The sequence below is a fragment of the Anomaloglossus baeobatrachus genome, chromosome 4 (genome assembly GCF_048569485.1).
Source record: "Anomaloglossus baeobatrachus isolate aAnoBae1 chromosome 4, aAnoBae1.hap1, whole genome shotgun sequence".
Lineage (NCBI taxonomy): Eukaryota > Metazoa > Chordata > Amphibia > Anura > Aromobatidae > Anomaloglossus > Anomaloglossus baeobatrachus.
In genome coordinates, this window is record NC_134356.1 from 302,289,425 (window position 1) to 302,310,283 (window position 20,859).

The following is a 20,859-nucleotide window of genomic DNA, read 5'->3' on the forward strand; positions in this document are numbered from 1 at the left end:
TCATATTACTACACCTGTTCTGTGAAGGTCTCAGAGGTTTGTTTGAGAGGATGAGAAATCAAAACAGCATCACAAATACCAAGGAATACACCAGACAGGTCAGGGATAAAGTTGTGGAGAATATATGCAGGGTATTATATAGGCACAGTCAGTGAATCACTGAAAAGTCTCATGTTAAAGTAGACATGTGGGAAATGTTATTTTGTGTGATATAACTATCTGGTTAAGGCCGGTTTCAGACGTCCGTGTTTACTCAGATAGCAGTCACACGCATGGTTATGGGCACATGTGTGTCATACGTGCATCATACGTGTGTTACACGTATGTCACGCGTGTGACATCCGTATTTGCATATGTGTGACACATACCGGGTAAAACACGTGTCTCTGCAATGAAAAGTTGTTCTATATTTACCTGTATCCAGAGATGCTGTCTTCTGCTCTGCTGCGTCCCACTTCTAACCCCAGCTCATTATTTTCATTTATTATTCACTGGCCGAGGATTTGGAAGCCGAAGCATCACGAGGACAGACTGGGTACAGCACCGCCGGGGACATCGCCGGGGACAGGTGAGTATACAGCAGGTTGTGCAGTGACATCCAGGGTGTCATTGGAGTTCCCAATGAACTCTCATGAACCCCTAGAAGTCACCATCGTGACAATCACTGTAGCGCAGTTGTTGCAGGGGTGTCTTGAGGAGGTCATCAGAGTTCATTGGGAAATCCGATGACCTCCTGGACGTCCCTGCACACACAATGCTGGCAGGATACTCACCTGTCACTAGCGATGTCCCCAGTGATGCTGTCCTCGGTGGTGCTGTCTCCTTCGCTGTCACCCCAATGCCCCTGCTTCCAGCTGCTCACTGCAGTGAATAATCAATGAAAATAATGAGCGAGGGTCAGGAGCAGGAGGCAGCAGAGCCGGAGACAGCATCGCTGGATACAGGTAAATATAGAAAATCTTATTATTTAAACCCCGTGTTTTCTCCGGTCCGTGTCACACTGATGTCACACTGATTACATCTGCCGGAGAAAAAACGGGCACGTTTCCGTGTGAGCACGCGGGGAATAGCGGGGCCACACGGTGTGAGAACACGGCCGTGTGACTACACAATAGGGTAACATGGGTACGTGTGACATCCGTGTTAAAAACGGATGTCACACGTACCTAAAACATGGAAATCTGAAACCAGCCTAAAGAGAATAAAAATGTAATATTTGAAAATTGAGAAATTTTCTATATTTTAGCTAAATTTGCAAAATATATTGTCCTAAATTTACCACTAACATAAAATACAATATGTCACTAAAAACAATCTCAGAATCACTGGGATGCATTGAAGCGTTTCAGAGTTATTACCTCAAAGCGACACTGGTCAGATTTCTAAAATTTGGTCTGGTCATTAAGATCAAAATTGGCTCCGCCATTAAGGGGTTAAGGTATTTTATTCACTGTTCCTTGATATGAAGAGGTAAGACGTCAGAAAACATGAAGGGAATGATGAGGGATACAAAATAGAGGGTGGAGGATAGAGGTAACAGGAGAATCCTCTCTTGAGTCCTGAAATACGTACTGCCAAGATGGCACTAACCAAAATGAAAGAATGTGAGTAAACAGGATAGAAAACGTTACAGAGAGAGGCCTGGTGAGAAAATACAACATGAACAACATATTATAACTTTGGCCAGTAGATGGCAGCCAAGTACAATAAACACTGAACAACCATCCTACCTATATAAACTGAACACCCTGAAATGTCTGCAACCTCCGGGAATAAGGGGGGCAGCAAACAAGCCATAAGTAGTCCTGTTTGTAGTGTGCAAAACGTTATCTAGGGGATTCTGCTAGAATGTGGAAGAAGCTGGTCTGGTCAGATGAGACCAAAGTGGGACTTTTTAGCTCCATAGCATTTTATATGTGTGGAGGAAAACTAACACTGCACAACACCCTGAAAACATCACCCCCAACGTCTAACATGGTGGTGGCAGCATTATGCTGGGGATGCTTTTTTTCATCAGGGACAGGAAAGCTAAACACAGGACAATCCTAGAGGAATACCTGTTAGACAAAGCAAAAGACTTTAGACTAGGCATAGACGACCCTAAACATACTGCCAGAGCTACAATGGAATGGTTCAGATCAAAGCATATTCATATGCTTGAATGGCCCAGTCACAGTCCAGACCTAAATCCTATTGAGAATCTGTGACAAGACTTGTAAATTGCATTTTTTTTCACAAACATCTCCATTCAATCTCACTGAGCTAGAGCTATTTTGCAGAAAATATTTGGCAACAATGTCATAATCTAGAAGTGCAAAGTTGGTAGAGACATACCCCAAAAGGTTTAGAGCAGTAATTGCTCTAAAGGTGGTCCTACAAAATATTGACTCAGAGGGGCTGAATAAAAATGCATGTCACAATTTTTAGATTTAGATTTTTAAATATTTAGATTATCATGAATCATTTCCTTTACACTTCACAAGTGTTGATATATCACATAAAATCACAATAAAATACATTTTTGTTTGTGGGTGTAACATGAAAAAATGTGGAAAAGTTTGCGGGTATACAGTTAGGTCCAGAAATATTTGGACAGTGACACAAGTTTTGTTATTTTATCTGTTTACAAAAACATGTTCAGAAATACAATTATATATATAATATGGGCTGAAAGTGCACACTCCCAGCTGCAATATGAGAGTTTTCACATCCAAATCGGAGAAAGGGTTTAGGAATCATAGCTCTGTAATGCATAGCCTCCTCTTTTTCAAGGGACCAAAAGTAATTGGACAAGGGACTCTAAGGGCTGCAATTAACTCTGAAGGCGTCTCCCTCGTTAACCTGTAATCAATGAAGTAGTTAAAAGGTCTGGGGTTGATTACAGGTGTGTGGTTTTGCATTTGGAAGCTGTTGCTGTGACCAGACAACATGCGGTCTAAGGAACTCTCAATTGAGGTGAAGCAGAACATCCTGAGGCTGAAAAAAAAGAAAAAATCCATCAGAGAGATAGCAGACATGCTTGGAGTAGCAAAATCAACAGTCGGGTACATTCTGAGAAAAAAAGGAATTGACTGGTGAGCTTGGGAACTCAAAAAGGCCTGGGCGTCCACGGATGACAACAGTGGTGGATGATCGCCGCATACTTTCTTTGGTGAAGAAGAACCCGTTCACAACATCAACTGAAGTCCAGAACACTCTCAGTGAAGTAGGTGTATCTGTCTCTAAGTCAACAGTAAAGAGAAGACTCCATGAAAGTAAATACAAAGGGTTCACATCTAGATGCAAACCATTCATCAATTCCAAAAATAGACAGGCCAGAATTAAATTTGCTGAAAAGCAACTCATGAAGCCAGCTCAGTTCTGGAAAAGTATTCTATGGACAGATGAGACAAAGATCAACCTGTACCAGAATGATGGGAAGAAAAAAGTTTGGAGAAGAAAGGGAACGGCACATGATCCAAGGCACACCACATCCTCTGTAAAACATGGTGGATGCAACGTGATGGCATGGGCATGCATGGCTTTCAATGGCACTGGGTCACTTGTGATTATTGATGACATAACAGCAGACAAGAGTAGCCGGATGAATTCTGAAGTGTACCGGGATATACTTTCAGCCCAGATTCAGCCAAATGCCACAAAGTTGATCGGACGGCGCTTCATAGTACAGATGGACAATGACCCCAAGCATACAGCCAAAGCTACCCAGGAGTTCATGAGTGCAAAAAAGTGGAACATTCTGCAATGGCCAAGTCAATCACCAGATCTTAACCCAATTGAGCATGCATTTCACTTGCTCAAATCCAGACTTAAGACGGAAAGACCCACAAACAAGCAAGACCTGAAAGCTGCGGCTGTAAAGGCCTGGCAAAGCATTAAGAAGGAGGAAACCCAGCGTTTGGTGATGTCCATGGGTTCCAGACTTAAGGCAGTGATTGCCTCCAAAGGATTCGCAACAAAATATTGAAAATAAAAATATTTTGTTTGGGTTTGGTTCATTTGTCCAATTACTTTTGACCTCCTAAAATGTGGAGTGTTTGTAAAGAAATGTGTACAATTCCTACAATTTCTATCAGATATTTTTGTTCAAACCTTCAAATTAAACGTTACAATCTGCACTTGAATTCTGTTGTAGAGATTTCATTTCAAATCCAATGTTGTGGCATGCAGAGCCCAACTCGCGAAAATTGTGTCACTGTCCAAATATTTCTGGACCTAACTGTATGAACACTTTTTTCAAGGCACTGTACATTCACCCATAGTAACGGTTTTTGTGAATTATACACTATATCAGTATAGAAAAATGTTGCTCAGAAAAGTACAGTTTGTCAGATCTCCTATGCTGGGACTACACAACGACGTGCTGTGGGACATCAATTCTCAGACAAGTCGCACAACTAAAAACATTGGACTTGTGGACTTTCTGCCACTTGACTATTTTATAGCTATGACTTTACTATACAAAAACAGCTACATTTCAAAAGTAACTTTTTAGTCACAGTTGTATAGGACTTCCATTCAAGATAATAGCACTTACCGTATTTTCCAGATTGTAAGACGCACTTTTTTTCCCCAAAGCTGGGGGTAAAATGGGGATGCGTCTTATAAAACGGATATGGCTTACCGGGGTGGCAGTGGTGAAGCAGGGTCATAGGAGACAGGATCACAGGACCAACTCAGGGGTGTCGCAGCGGGTGCCATTGATCTGCATGGGTGTCACGGTGGGTGCCATTGATCTGCCGGCTGGCAGCGGGGGTGTCACTGCAGTGGAGCGACTCAGGAAGGACACATGACATGACATGGTATCTCGGTAGCGGGTGCATTGAGTTGACTGCAGGCTCAATTGAATTGCCTGCGGATGATGCGATGGAGTTCAAGAAAATGGCCGCGGAGGCAGCGTGTGCACAGATTGACGTGATGAACTTCAAGAAAAGGGCTGTGGAGTCCTATCTGCGCACGCACTGCATCCATGGCCACTTTCTTGAAGTCCATCTTGTCAACTGCGGGCTATTCAATTGAATCGCCTGCTGTCAGATCAATGGCACCCACTGCCGAGACACCCCATCTTGTGACCCTCCATCCAGTGACCCTCCTAAGTTGATTCTCTGCAGTGTCACCCCCGCAGCCAGTCGGCAGATCAATGGCACTCGCCATCACGTCACACCCACAGCCTGTCGGCAGACCAGAGGCACCCGCTGCCACCACAACACCCGAGTCCGCAGTATCGCCGACCTTCCTGAGCCGCAACACACCCTCCTCTGAGCCCGCAACATTGCCAACTTGCAACAAGAGACAGAAAATAGAAAAAACATTGAGAAATATTTACTATTCTGTAGACTTTGCCTTGATTTGATGCTAACGCAAAAGTATAAAACAAATCGTGTCTATGAATGTGGGAAGGAGGAAAAAGTGGGGAAATCCAAAAAAAGAACTTCCACATCCAGCATCAAGTTTTATAAATCGATTGTAAATTTGAAGCAGAAAACAGATGTAACTTGTATATCTTGCTGTGGAATTGTCCAATATTTGCAGACATTTCAAGGGAACCCACTCTATTGCCAAAGACAGATGTAAATCTACAGCCAGTCCAGCTTCAGACTTGCAAGATGGTTTCAAGAGTTCTTTTTGCATTGCAAACTGTAGATCTGTTTTGGCAATTAAACTTTGATGTTTGTTCAAGTGACCTTATTGCCATTCTGTTTGTAATCAATTATCTGTATGAAACATGCTTCACCTTTTTTTTTACATTCTTCTTTTTGTTTTCCATCTTGTGTAGTGTTCTGTGATTTTTTCCCAGATGACATTCCTGAAAATAAGACAATAATTATTTGTCTAAATTTTGTGCAATTAAAAGGTTATTTCCAAACTCATAATTTGGTTTCAATTTTCTGCACATACAGAAAGAAATCTGCAAGCCATAAATCCCTAATGATGACACCATCAAGGCTTTCCTTACCCTCGGTTGTCACTGGATCAATCCTCCAGTAGTTATAATGCTGAGCATAGTCAGATCACCTAGTGACCTTGTCTAATAAAACATCCAACATATACTCTTTGATGGCATCCTCCTTCGTTTGACAGCCATGCGGTAGCACAGCTCAGCTACTCTATGCATGCAGGGGAGAGCATGACCAGGCTCTAAAGATTCCCATAAACCACCAATGAAATGTGATCTATATATAAATGAATATTTGGCCAAATAGTGACACACAGTCAAAACTATCACTTATGGTCACCTTATCCAAATCAATAAAAAAAAAACCATGTTGAGCTTTATAACACTAAGAAACAAAAGTACAATAAATAAACTTGTACTTTACTTAGGCAATAGTCATGCGATAATGTGGTTTGTAAAGACACATTATCACTTTTGGAATAATCCTTTAATATTTGGTACAGTCAGATGACATAAAGTAAACCTATCCATTGAGCCCTACCAGCGGATGGCAGAATCACTTCTCCTTTGGGTACCATTCACCTCTGGCAGAGAAGGCACAGCACAGTAATCTGGACATGCTACAAATCTAAAGCCTCATTCAGATTTCAGTGATTCTTCACCTACATGAAAAAAGACTGATATTTTCACCAATGTGCTTGATCCGATTTTCCTCAGTGTTTGGTCAGTCTGACCATTGTTATCATCAGTAATATTTTCATATGCTTAAGAAAAAACTATTGCCATAATAATTTAAGAATCTGAAAGCACATGGATGGTACACGGATGTCATGATTGGCCTATCTGTGATTTTCATGAACCCATAAAGTTGTATGGCTGGTTTTGAGAAAAAACGAACGTCTTTTTTAATTTTAAAGATAAACTGACAGCTGATACACAGTGTGGCGTTTCAGAGAAAAACATACTTTAGAAGCCATTGGGGATCTAGCGGCATGGGAGACTAGCCAGACAGATTATTTCCGAGTGGCTTCTCCACACCCACTGCATGCATGTATAGGGAGAGACCTGTCACTCCAGTAGAGTAGATGGGGAGAAGTCGACAAGTACCCGCCTATCTGACCAGTCTTCAGAACAGCTCGGTACCTGGTGGCTCATAAAGTTTTTCTCTGAAATGCCTTAGTGTTTCAGAGTTAAACATACAGTGCCTACAAGTAGTATTCAACCCCCTGCAGATTTAGCAGGTTTACACATTCGGAATTAACTTGGCATTGTGACATTTGGACTGTAGATCAGCCTGGAAGTGTGAAATGCACTGCAGCAAAAAAGAATGTTATTTCTTTTCTTTTTTTTTTTTTTTTAAATTGTGAAAAGTTTATTCAGAGGGTCATTTATTATTCAACCCCTCAAACCACCAGAATTCTGTTTGGTTCCCCTAAAGTGTTAAAAAGTATTTCAGGCACAAAGAACAATGAGCTTCACATGTTTGGATTAATTATCTCTTTTTCCAGCCTTTTCTGACTAATTAAGACCCTCCCCAAACTTGTGAACAGCACTCATACTTGGTCAACATGGGAAAGACAAAGGAGCATTCCAAGGCCATCAGAGACAAGATCGTGGAGGGCACAAGGCTGGCAAGGGGTACAAAACCCTTTCCAAGGAGTTGGGCCTACCTGTCTCCACTGTTGGGAGCATCATCCGGAAGTGGAAGGCTTATGTAACTATTGTTAGCCTTCCACGGCCTGGACAGCCATTGAAAGTTTCCACCCATGCCGAGGCCAGGCTTGTCCGAAGAGTCAAGGCTAACCCAAGGACAACAAGGAAGGAGCTCCGGGAAGATCTCATGGCAGTGGGGACATTGGTTTCAGTCAGTACCATAAGTAACGTACTCCACCGCAATGGTCTCTGTTCCAGATGAGCCCGTAAGGTACCTTTACTTTCAAAGCGTCATGTCAAGGCTCATCTACAATTTGTTCATGATCACTTGGAGGACTCTGAGACAGACTGGTTCAAGGTTCTCTGGTCTGATGAGACCAAGATCGAGATCTTTGGTGCCAACCACACACGTGACATTTGGAGACTGGATGGCACTGCATACGACCCCAAGAATACCATCCCTACAGTCAAGCATGGTGGTGGCAGCATCATGCTGTGGGCCTGTTTCTCAGCCAAGGGGCCTGGCCATCTGGTCCGCATCCATGGGAAGATGGATAGCATGGCCTACCTGGAGATTTTGGCCAAGAACCTCCGCTCCTCCATCAAGGATCTTAAGATGGGTCATCATTTCATCTTCCAACAAGACAACGACTCAAAGCACACAGCCAAGAAAACCAAGGCCTTGTTCAAGAGGGAAAAAATCAAGGTGTTGCAGTGGCCTAGTCAGTCTCCTGACCTTAACCCAATTGAAAACTTGTGGAAGGAGCTCAAGATTAATGTCCACATGAGACACCCAAAGAACCTAGATAACTTGGAGAAGATCTGCATGGAGGAGTGGGCCAAGATAACTCCAGAGACCTGTGGCGGCCTGATCTGGTCTTATAAAAGACGATTATTAGCTGTAATTGCAAACAAGGGTTATTCCACAAAATATTAAACCTAGGGGTTGAATAATAATTGACCCACACTTTTATGTTGAAAATGTATTAAAATTTAACTGAGCAACATAACTTGTTGGTTTGTAAGATTTATGCATCTGTTAATAAATTCTGCTCTTGTTTGAAGTTTGCAGGCTCTAACTTATTTGCATCTTATCAAACCTGCTAAATCTGCAGGGGGTTGAATACTACTTGTAGGCACTGTACGTGGCGGAGATCATGCAGCCATTGTGTGATACATACTGCCCGTGGATCAGGAAGTATTAACTGTAAAGTTACCTGTAAGATGCTATGACCACACAAAAATTCCTTACATGTGTACAGCTTCATAATCTATAATGAGTATTTGTTCTACTTGTAAAATCATATACTAGAAAAAGTGATATCTGACTAACGCATAACATGGAATGACAATGAAGTTTATTCACTATGTTGTGCTGTTTGGAGGACATGATTTGCTGCAAGGGGTTGAAGATATGCAAAAATGAGTTGGAGGGCAGCATTGTGGCTCAGTGGTTAGTGTTTATTGTTTTGCATCACTGAGGTTGGGTTCCAATCAAACCAAACGAAACTCTAGTTTCCTCCCAAACACATACTGATGAGGAATTTAGATAGTGAACCCCTTTTGGCTGACAATCACAGTGATGATAATGTCCTGTAAAAAGCTGTGGATTATGATATAACTAAAAGATGCACTACAGCAGGAAATGTTGGGCAAAATTCCTGGAGGGTGTGTTGCAATGAAGGAAAGATGGTTGTATAGTTACAAAGCAGCAGAATATGTTACGATAAGTTGAGGTTTTGCTTTAAATATTCCTTCTCTATAGCTGCTGACAGGGCTGCCACTAGGAATTTCAGGACCTCATACTGGCAAAATTTTCAGGCCCCCTTGAGACGCCGCCCAGACTCCACCCCAGCTCCGCCTTCATCACTCAAACCTTCCACAGTATCATTGACACAAGTAGCTATATATATATATATATATATATATATATATATATATATATATATATACAGTGCACACACACACTACAGTTCAAAAGTTTAAGGACACCAAGATATTTCCTTATTTTTGAAAGAAAAGCACATTTTTTTTCAATGAAGCGAACATTAAATTAAACAGAAATCCACTCCATACATTGTTAATGTGATAAATGACTATTCTAGCTTCAAACATCTGGTTTTAAATGCAATATCGACATAGGTGTATAGAGGCCCATTTCCAACAACCACCACTCCAGTGTTCTAATGGTACATTGTGTTTGCTAACTGTGTTAAAAGGCTAATGGATGTTTAGAAATCCCTTGAAAACCCTTGTGCAAGTATGTTAGCACAGCTGAAAACAGTTTTGCTGATTAGAGAAGCTAAAAAACTGACCTTCCTTTGAGCTAATTGAGAAACTGGAGCATTAAATTTGTTGGTTCCATTAAACTTTCAAAATGACCAGAAAAAGAGAACTTTCATGTGAAACTCGACAGTCTATTCCTGTTCTTAGAAATGAATGATATTCCATGCAAGAAATTGCCAAGAAACTGAAAATTTTGTGCAACGGTGTGTACTACTCCCTTCAGAGGAGAGCACAAATAGGCTCTAACCAAAGTAGAAAGACAAGTGGGAGGCCCCACTGCACAACTGAGCAACAAGACAAGTACAGTAGAGTCTCTAGTTTGAGTAATCGATGCCTCACAGGTCCTCAACTGGCTGCTTCTTTAAGTAGTACCCGCAAAACGCCAGTGTCAACATCTACAGTGAAGAGGCAACCCCGGGATGCTGGCCTTCAGGGCAGAGTGGCAAAAAAAAGCCATATCTGAGACTGGCTAATAAAAGGAAAAGATTAATATGAGCAAAAGAACACAGACATTGGACAGAGAAAGATTGGAAAAAAGTGTTCTGGACAGACAAATCGAAGTTTGAGGTGTTTGGATCACACAGAACAACATTTGTGAAACACAGAACTACTGAAAAGATGCTGAAAGAGTGCCTGATGTCATCTGTCAAGCATGGTGGAGGTAATGTGATGGTCTGGGGTTGCTTTGGTGCTGGTAAAGATGGAGATTTGTACAAGGTAAAAGAGATTTTGAATAAGGAAGGCTATCACTCAATTTTGCAATGCCATACCCTGTGGACAGCGCTTGATTGGAGTCAATTTCATTCTACAGCAGGACAATGACCCAAAGCACACCTCCAAATTATGCATAAACTATTTAGGGAAAAAGCAGGCAGCTGGTATTCTATCTGTAATGGAGTGGCCAGCCCAGTCGCCAGATCTCAACCCTATTGAGCTGTTGTGGGAGCAGCTTGAACGTATGGTACGCAAAAAGTGCCCATCAAGCCAATCCAACTTGTGGGAGGGGCTTCTGGAAGCATGGGGTGAAATATCTCCAGATTACCTCCGCAAATTAACAGCTAAAATGCCAAAGGTCTGCAAAGCTGGAATTGCTACAAAAGGAGCATTCTTTGACGAAAGCAAAGTTTGAAGAAGAAAATTATTATTTCAAGTAAAAATCACTATTTCTTACCTAGTCAATGTCTGGACTATATTTTTTAAACTATGATTCTTCATGGAAAAGACAAAATTGTCTGAGTGACTCCAAACTTTTGAGCTGTAGTGTATGTCCCCATCCTAGTTTATTTGTCCCCATCCTAGAATATATATATCCCCCTCCTGGGCATATTCTCATTCTAGTATATATGTACTGTTCCTGCTACAAAATGTCCCCATCCTAGGCCCTTGCTGGTATATATGTCCCTCTCCTTGTTTACTTGTCCCTTTCCTGGTATATACAGTATGTCCCTATCCTGGTTTATGTATCCCCATCCTGGTTTAATTGTCCCATCCTGGATTCCTTCTGGTGTATACAGTATATATCCCCCTCCTGGACCCATCCTGATATATATGTCCCCCTCCTGTGTCACTCCTTGTTATATATGTCTCCATCCTGCTTTATTTGTGCCCATCCTACAATATATATATTCCCCTCCTGGGCACATTCTAGAATATATGTCCCATTCCTGGTATATATGTCCCTATCCTTGTTTATTTGTACCTTTCCTGGTATATATGTCCCTTTCCTGGGCCACTCCTGGTATATATGTCCTTATCCTGGTTTATCTGTCCCCATCCTGGTTTATTTTTTCCCATCATGGTTTATTTGTCCCATACTGGGATCCTTGTGGTGTGTATATATATATCCCCCTCCTGGGCACATTCTGGTATATGCTCAATGTCTCATCCTGGTTTCTGACTGCTTGCTGGTATATATATATATATATATATATATATATATATGTCCTCCTTCTGCTATGTATATCACCTTTCTTGTCCCCTCCTGGCATATTTGTGTGCTGCAAAAAAAAACCCCAAAACATTTTACTCACCCACCCCGGCTCCAACGTCGCAGAGTGTCCTCTCTGAGCCACGATGCATTTCAGCTGGATGTGCGCCCTCCTACGTTTCTGGCATCGACGCACTGCGCATGCGCGGCAACTCTCCTGGCCATCTACCTCATTGCGCAGCGGCAGATTGCGTTCCACAGTATCACTTCTGCATTCCATAGAAAGGAAGAAGGAAATCGTGGAGAATGCCGGCACCTCACCGTCGCTCACTCTGTTTCCTGCTACCTTCTTGTGTCCAAGGTAAGCGTCCAGCTCCCACACCAACGTGTAATGGCTATATATCCATATTTCTTTTTTTCCCTCTCTTCAGGCTTGCATACGCTATCACTAGGAGGCCTCACTCTTAGGTATGTCACGGGTTTCTGGCATTGCATGCCATTGTATATCATGTGTGCTCTCTCGCTGTAACTGTTATTTCCCTTGAAGGAAAGAAGAGGGCAAATCCGGCAGTAATCTCCAAGTACCATACATTGTAGATAAAGTAAAACATGCAGTCTTTATTAAGGTAAATTTAAAAATCCAGCCATAGTAACAGTGACATCCCCGAGGATCAATCAGAGACTAGTTTCGGCACACAAGCGTTCGTCCTGTCTGAATTACGCTACACTCCAAACTGGCATACTAATAGACCTCACCTTGATTATCATAATTAATTCTATTATACAATTAATATAGAGTGTATATCACCATCCTTACAGGGGTTAATTAAAACCAAACAACAAAGGGAGCAATGATAAAAAAACGAACTCCCAGAATTGTCACTGAACATGTATATAAGGAGAAACAAAATACATTTAAATATAAAATACATTTGATTAGAAAAACAATAAATCCAAAATGCATAAATGAATAGTTCAAACCAATTATATCAAAATAAAAAATCTAAATATAATAAATTACTTACACATATAAAATAACCACATAATTAATCTAATAAATATCAAGAATTTATTCATTATTTATTTAATAACATGTGCTAAGGTCATATCTTAAATTTAACCCTTTAGGGAAGCGGGTCTCCAGTGTGAAAATTCACTTAGATTTTCTATTTTGTAACCGTTTATTTCTGTTTCCACCACAGATTGGTGTAATTACCTTCTCTATACCATAGCAAGTAAATAAATCCATGATTCTATTATGCTGCTGAATGAAGTGGTTGGAGGCAGCAGATTTTCAAATCATTTACATTAGTAATATCCGACAAATCTTTACTTATACATACTTTCAGTGTACAGGTGGTACAACCTATGTACTGTAAATTACATATACTCAATGGATGCAGTATACAACAAAGTCCGAGTTACAATTAATGAAACTTTGAACATTAGAGGACTTGTTGTTTACAGTAGAGTGAAAAGTACTTTTATTTTATTTACCACATATCCACAACATCTGCAGATTTTGGCTCCACATTCAAAGAAGCCTTTTAGCTCCAGCCATGTTTTTGATCCTGTTTTTAAACCTTCATCAAAAAGACTTGGGGATAATAAACTACCAATAGATGGCGCTTTTTTTTAAATAAACATAATTTGATGTTTTTTTAAATTTCTCTTACTTTATTGTCCTGTTCCAATATGGAGAGGTATTTTTTAATGATTTGTACCACCTCACCATATTGCGGACTATATGTAGTCGTGAAAGTGATACCGTGTTTCCCCGATAGTAAGACACCCCCGATAGTAAGACGTAGTGGGGGTTTTGGGGGGTCGGCTAATGTAAGACGTACCCCGAAAGTAAGACGTAGTAAAAAATTTTTTTCTTTTCTTTACAGTACAGTTACAGCGGCCGAGCGCTCAGCTGAGCGCCCTGACATGCCGGCGGCAGAGCGCTCAGCTGAGAGCTGTCACATGCCGGCGGCTTAGCGCTCAGCTGAGAGCTGACACATGCCGGCGGTCTGGCGCTCAGCTGAACGCCCTGACATTCCGGCGGCTGAGCGCTCAGCTGAGAGCTGACACATGCCAGCGGTCTGGCGCTCAGCTGAACGCCCTGACATGCCGGCGGCTGAGCGCTCAGCTGAGTGCCCTGACATGCCAGCGGCCGAGCGCTCAGCTGAGCGTCCTGACATGCCGGTGGCTTAGCGCTCAGCTGAGAGCTGACACATGCCGGCGGTCGGGCGCTCAGCTGAACGCTCGGCTACCGAGAAATGTTGAAATGTTGCAGTAATGTTGTCCGTGGTCCATCAGGACCATGGACAACATACAAAATCACGCAGCCTCAGTGCCCTCATGTGCAGCTGCCGGTGGTTAAGTTTCCTTAACTTGCGGTACACTTAGGGCGCAATCGCGGCAAGTCCCCATACGGTACATTGCATGGAGACTTGCTGCGATTGCTGTGGGATTTTTTCCAATATAAGACATACCCCGAAAGTAAGACATAGTGGGACTTTTGGGGGTAAAAAGAATGTAAGACACTGTCTTACTTTCGGGGAAACACGGTATTACTATTCATCATAGGTTTTATTTGTTTTTTATCTTTGTTTAACAGGAGCTGTTCTATTGAGTAGAGATGAGCGATGTTCGAGGTTCGCCAATTTCATGTTCGAGTGATTTTGGGGGGTGTTGGAGTCGTTCGACGAACTCTAACGATTTGCTAAAAGTTCGGCAGTTCGAGATACGTTCGAGAACGGTTCGATCACCAAAAGCGTGGCTTTTTACAGCTACGTGTGCAGGGAGCCATCGCTGGCAGCCTGCGGTAAGCTGGTAACGAGGGTAAATATCGGGTATCCAAGCAAAGCGCTTTGCTTAGTAACCCGATATTTACCCTGGCTACGTGTGCAAAAATTCCTGAAAGTCACACAGAAGCACTTCCGTGTGACTTCCGTCGGATGCCGCTGCAGTCTGTGTCCCGCTCCAGCTCCAGCCCCGCGGCTGCCCGTTCAGCAGTGTCTGCAGCTGCCTGCACTGTACAGTGTCCGCAGCTATCCACATAGCAGTGTCAGCATATGCCTGCACTGTAGTGTGTCTGCAGCTGCCCGCTCAGCAGTGTCCACAGCTGCCCGCACTGTACGGTGTCCGCAGCTGCCCACACTGCAGTGACAGCAGCCGCGGGGATGACAAGCGCTGCCATCAGGAGGTTAGTGAAGTTCCTTACCTGCGGTGATGAAGTCCTGCCCTTCCGAGGTCAGCGCTGCCACTGTCCTCCTTGGTCGCCGCTTGTCACATCTCCTCTCGCTGCCGACCCGAGACTGTCACTAGCGGTGACGTCACAGGCACCGGCAATACTTGGTTGTGAAGGCAGCGGTCATTGAACTCAGTGACAGCTCTGCTATCAGGAGTGCAGCGATCACCGCAGGTAATGTACCTCGCTATCCTCCTGACAGCAGCACTTGTCATTCCCTGCAGTGACCTGGACTGACCTATTGATGTTAGCTCAGGTCACTTCATTGCTCTCCCAGCCAATATGGAACATTCTGTGTTATGATCCGGAACCATGGAAGACCACCATAAATCATTGGTAAAAGGTGACAAGAGCATTGGCAACTAATCTGGCCGCCATCTCCTTACTAACCATCAACACTAGAAGTAGCCAAGGGGTGAACTAACATCCTGTGCACCGCGAACCCAGCCGGAGAACTAGCTATCCTAAACGAAGGAAAGATGAATAACTCTCTGTCTCAGAAAATAGATAAAGAATAGCAAGCCCCCCAACATTCAAAGACTGCGGTGATATAGGAAAACACAATACACAGATAGATAATAGGATTAGCAAAAGGTGAGGCCCTACTGACTAAATAGGACAGGATAGGAAAGGGACTGATGGTGGCCAGAGAAAAACCCTACAAAATTCCAAAAACCTGATAGTACAAAAATCCCTCAGATCACTAGATCTGAACTTCGTCCTATACCAGGCGCTCTTGTCATACCAATGAACAGAAATCAGGAACCATTACAAATTCAAGAAGCAACAAACACATGGACTTATAGGAGCAATACTCCAAACATAGCTGCAGGGAGCTTCCCAGCTAAGCAACTGAGAGGGAAGATCCCTGCATGCAAATAAACTGAAATCAACCACAGCAAATGACAAACTTAGATAAGAGCAAAAAGAACCAAACAACAAATAAAGAGCCAAGCACTTATCTGGGGTAGATGTGGTCTGGAGCAGGATAAAGCAGGCTGGTGAACAAAGAACAACTGACATCCGGCATAGCCTGCTAGCAGACCAGGGTTTAAATAGGCAGAGAGTTAGCAATGGTAACGCCCATTGCTCAACACACCTGGTCTCTGTCCTACCGATTCCTGGCCACAAGAGGGAGCCTCACAGCAGCAAAAGCATAACTGATATTCACAACAATTCTGTTCTTCATTGACTGGGACATTGACTATGGTATGGATCGTCATGGAACCCCCTTGGATTACACCAGACCTGGATTTGTTTTTCTTTATAATAAACTGGTGAAAGAGAGAATGTTTTGGGGAGTGTTTTTTCAGATAAAAATGTGTTTGTCGTCTATTTTTTTTTTATTACTGCCTGGGTTGGTGATGTCAGGTATCTGATAGACGCCTGACATCACAAACCCCAGGGCTTGATGCCAGGTGACATTACACATCTGGTATTAACCCCATATATTACCCAGTTTTCCACCGAATCAGTTCAGCGGGATGAGCTTGAGCGAAGGACCAGGATTGGCGCATCTAATGGATGCGCCACTTCTAGCGCGGCTGCGGCCTGCTATTTTTAGGCTGGGGAGAGTCCAATAACCATGGACCTCCCTAGTCTGAGAATATGAGACCCCAGCTGCCTTCTTTACCTTGGCTGGTGATCCAATTTTGGGGGACCACCACGTGTTTTTTTAATTATTTATTTAATTTAAAATAACAGCGTGGGGTGCCCTCAGTTTTGGATTACCAGCCAAGGTTAAGCTGCCAGCTGTGGTCTGCAGGCTGCAGCCATCTGCTTTACCGTAGCTGGCTATCAAAAATAGGGGGAACCCCACGTCCTTTTTTTTTAAAATTTATTTATTTTTTTGGCTAAATACAAGGCTAAGCACCCCTTAGTGCCACATGAAAGGCACCAAAGGGTGCAAAATTACAAAATGCAGGAGAGTGGGACATTATGTGTCTTTCTGCCATTATAATGACAGAAAAGACTGATATGAAGTGTACAAGCACAAGAAAATCACCAGTGCGCTCTACGCTGTGAAAAGCAGTAGAAAATGGCACTGGAGTGAACTTGTGACCGCCTCATGTAGGTTGAAGCTATGGATCCTGGGTAAATTTATGTATTTTCCCTCCATTTTTTTGCAGTACGCAAAAAAATGGAAGGCACACTGATGACAAATGGATGACATACGGATCATATACGGAACGGAAACGGATGCCACACGGATGCATCCATGAAAAAAACGGACCGTTTTGTGCGAACCGCAAAAACGGATCAGTCATGTGAATGTAGCCTTATTCTGATATGCCGTTTATAAACAGCAGGCAGAAATAAGTGAATAGCGCCCCCCAGAATCAGAAAATCTCCGGGGATTCAGGGGGTAGCTGAGACCCTGGAGATCATGATTCAGGCCGGTTTTTCCGGTCCCCGCTCACGTGATCACCGGTATACACCATATACCGATGATCACGTTACAGTAAATGACAGCGCCAGTAAAAAATTATTTATCTCCCATCTGGCATGAACAAACATGTCAGATGGGAGATAAATCTCCTCCCATCTGGTCACCCGATGTCGCCAAAGTGCCCACCCCCCAAACCCCTCCCGGAAATCCAAGATGCCCGTGCGCACAGCAGCGCGCCGGCTGCATTCACCCTACTCCTCTGATTTCTGTTGCATGTGCCATGACACATGCGACAGAAAACTCCTCCCCAGGTCATGCCAGGTCACCCTCTATAACCCCATGGGTGTTCCCTGGTGTCCCACAGTACCTGTGCAGCGTTGATCCCCCGCGGCCCCCTCCTTCACAATAGACGCTGCGCATGCACAGAGCGGCTGTCAGCTCAGCTTCCTGTGTTCAGACACAGTGAGTGGCGGTAACCATGCATCTGTAAGCTACTGCAATGCCCTGATCATGAGGTAAGGAACATAGTTGATCAGGAGAGCTATACTACATTTCCAAATGGAGGTATTTGATTTTATAGTTGCCCTGCTGAACAACTACCAAACATGAGAGTCCGTTATACGCCACAAGAAAACATTTCTAAATAGGGAGCTCTGTTGTTGTTCCATCTCCAAGATCCTATCCCCAATATATAGTAGGTGGAATAGCAATAATATCAGCAAATACCAATATTTGGAAATGTAGAATAGTTCTCTTGATTAGGCATGCCCTTAACTCATGAGCAGGGCATTGCAGCTTTGGTAACAACAGTTACGACATGGACTCTGCTGCTCTGGACTCGAGGAGAGGGGGTGCAGATTCATTGCACCCACACTCCTCACATGGAGGGTCTGCACTCCTAGAAAATGGGGATACACTCCCTGAGCATGTCCCCCCATATTCTAGATGGTCCAGAGTCGTCGTGGGACCCCCTTATTTTTTTTTCCTTACAATAAATTGGTGAAAGAGGGAATGTTTTGGGGAGTGTTTTTTCAAATACAAATTTTTTGCCTTTTTTTTGTTAGTACTGACAGTTTGTGCTTTCGGGTATCTGCTAGACGCCATGACATCACAAACTGGTGGGCTTGATGTCAGGTGACCTTACAGCTAGTATCAACCCCATTTATTACTCCGTTTGCCACTGCACCAGGGCACGGGATGAGCTGGGGTGAAGCGCCAGGATTGGCGCATCTAGTGGATGCGCCACTTCTGGGGCGCCTGCGGCCTGCTATTTTTAGGCTGTGAAGGGCCAATAACTATGGACCTTCCCACCCTGAGAATACCAGACCACAGCTGTCCGCTTTACCTTGGTGGTGATCCAATTTGGGGGGACCCTACTTTTTTTTTGTAATTTTTATTATTTATAAAATAATTATAAAAAAAGAGCCTGGGGTGACCTCCACATTGGATCAAATTAATGGGCTTTCCTGTATTTCGATTGCCAGCCAAGGTAACACCAGGCAGATGGTGTGGCAACCCGTAGCTGTCTGCTTTATCTGCGCTGAGATATATAAATAGCCACTGGATTATTATTAATTAGTAAGACGTTATCAGCAATATTTTTTGAGCAGCATATCAACACAACAGAAAATTATATTCGTTAAAATTTAACTTTTACTCAAAATTCTCTAAAATGTGGTCAGAATCACAATTACAAGACAGACAAACAACCAAACATATAATAAAAGAAACGGCCCCTCCTATTAAGTCAGAGGATATGTATAATGGCCAAGGATACACCGCAAAAATAGAAATCGGATTTGTCTCACCAGTTATTCTTTCAAATGAAGTTAATAGGGTCCATTCATTTATATTAAGATGGAACCCACAAGGATCTGAACTGTCTCCCAACGCGCTTCAATTAACTCTTCAGGGGAGTAATAAATGCAACTCAGGTCCCACAAAAACATGAACCTTGCATTCATATAACATGCACTTAACAGGTTTGTTCAAAAAAATGTGGTGATTCCATTACAGGTTCCAATTACAGAAAGCCTGTCACCTATACAGCATGCACATGGTATGGGCGCCCGTGCTTCTCGCCCTATCCAGTTTTTCCACCTCCCATGAGACCTATGGTGGCAGGAATAGGATCTCTTGGGGAACATCTGAGTAAGTGGGTAGATTTTTATCTACAACCATTGGTCACAAAAATCCCTAGTTATTTGAGAGATACCAAAGCGGTAGTATCAATCTTTAACCAATTCACATGGGAAGAAAATTATCATTGGTTGTCCTGTGATGTTGTGAGTCTTTATCCATCTATAAAATTTACCACAGCTGTAGAATGTCTCACACACCACTTACAATCAAGCGCTGGAGGGAAAATGGAATTATAGCCATGCTACCACCAATGCAGAATAATGTTGATTAATTTTTGTATTTTATTTTAACAGATTGACGCGTTTCTGGGAACAAGTCCCCTTCCTCAGGACCACATAAATCAACAATAGTATCTATTATATCAATTATATATAGTATCTAGATACTATTGTTGATTTATGTGGTCCTGAGGAAGGGGAATTGTTCCTAGAAACGCGTCAACCTGTTAAAATGAAATACAAAAATTAATCAACATTATTCTGCATTGCTGGTAGCGCGGCCATAAAAATAAAATACAAAAATTAATCAACATTATTCTGCATTGCTGGTAGCGCGGCTATAATTCCATTTTCCCTCCAGCGACTGATTGTTCTAATCTGTGGAGCTCCAGCAACCACCCTTTCTTTATTATTATACGCTGCTAAGAGGAGTTGTGCCTTCCACAACCTTACCAGGTGAGTAGGTTTCATTTATCCTACTCACCGTCTATCTAGTAAAACCCTATTTTGCACTCTTTGTATCTTTTTAGTTCACACACCACTTAGACATCTACAGTAATTATTCTCCAGCTATAAAAAAAATTCTTATTGATTCGGTAGAATATCTTCTTACTCATAACTATTTTTATTTTTGCTCCAAATATTTCCTTCAGTTGAATGGAGTGTCGATAGGGGCCAAATTCTCCCCATACACAGCCAATATTGTTATGGCAAAGTGGGAAGAAACCTGTCTGTATAATGAGGACAACCCCTTCAAGAACAATTTGGCATGGATGGGTAGATTCATAGATGACCTGCTTTTTGTATGGCAGGGTCCATTATCTGAAATTCTGCCTTTCATAGAATACATTAATTCTAACAACTGTAACTTAAAATTTACATATGACACCAATCCGACTGAAATAAACTTTTTGGACGTCACATTAAAAATCAATAGTGACGGTAAAAAGGTTGATACGTTGCCTTTAAGGAAAAAAACGCTATCAACAGCAACTTGCATGCTGAATCTTGCCATCCGCCCCATGTGATTAAGAATGGCAAGACAATTTATATCCAAAATGGTTTGAAAAACATTAAAATGATTTGTTGGAGCAAAACCCAAACCTTTGG

At 42.6% G+C, this 20,859-nt stretch overlaps 1 protein-coding gene across 1 annotated transcript in view; it reads right to left on the minus strand.

Moving 5' to 3' along the window:
- Nucleotides 1-4,772: 4,772 nt before the first annotated feature.
- LOC142301487 (V-set domain-containing T-cell activation inhibitor 1-like) overlaps nt 4,773-20,859 on the minus strand; it is an 89,390-nt gene continuing 73,303 nt past the window's right edge. The window contains exon 5 of the mRNA XM_075342485.1: nt 4,773-5,806. The gene's annotated coding sequence lies outside the window, so the exon portion shown is untranslated. The remainder of the gene's footprint in view (nt 5,807-20,859) is intronic.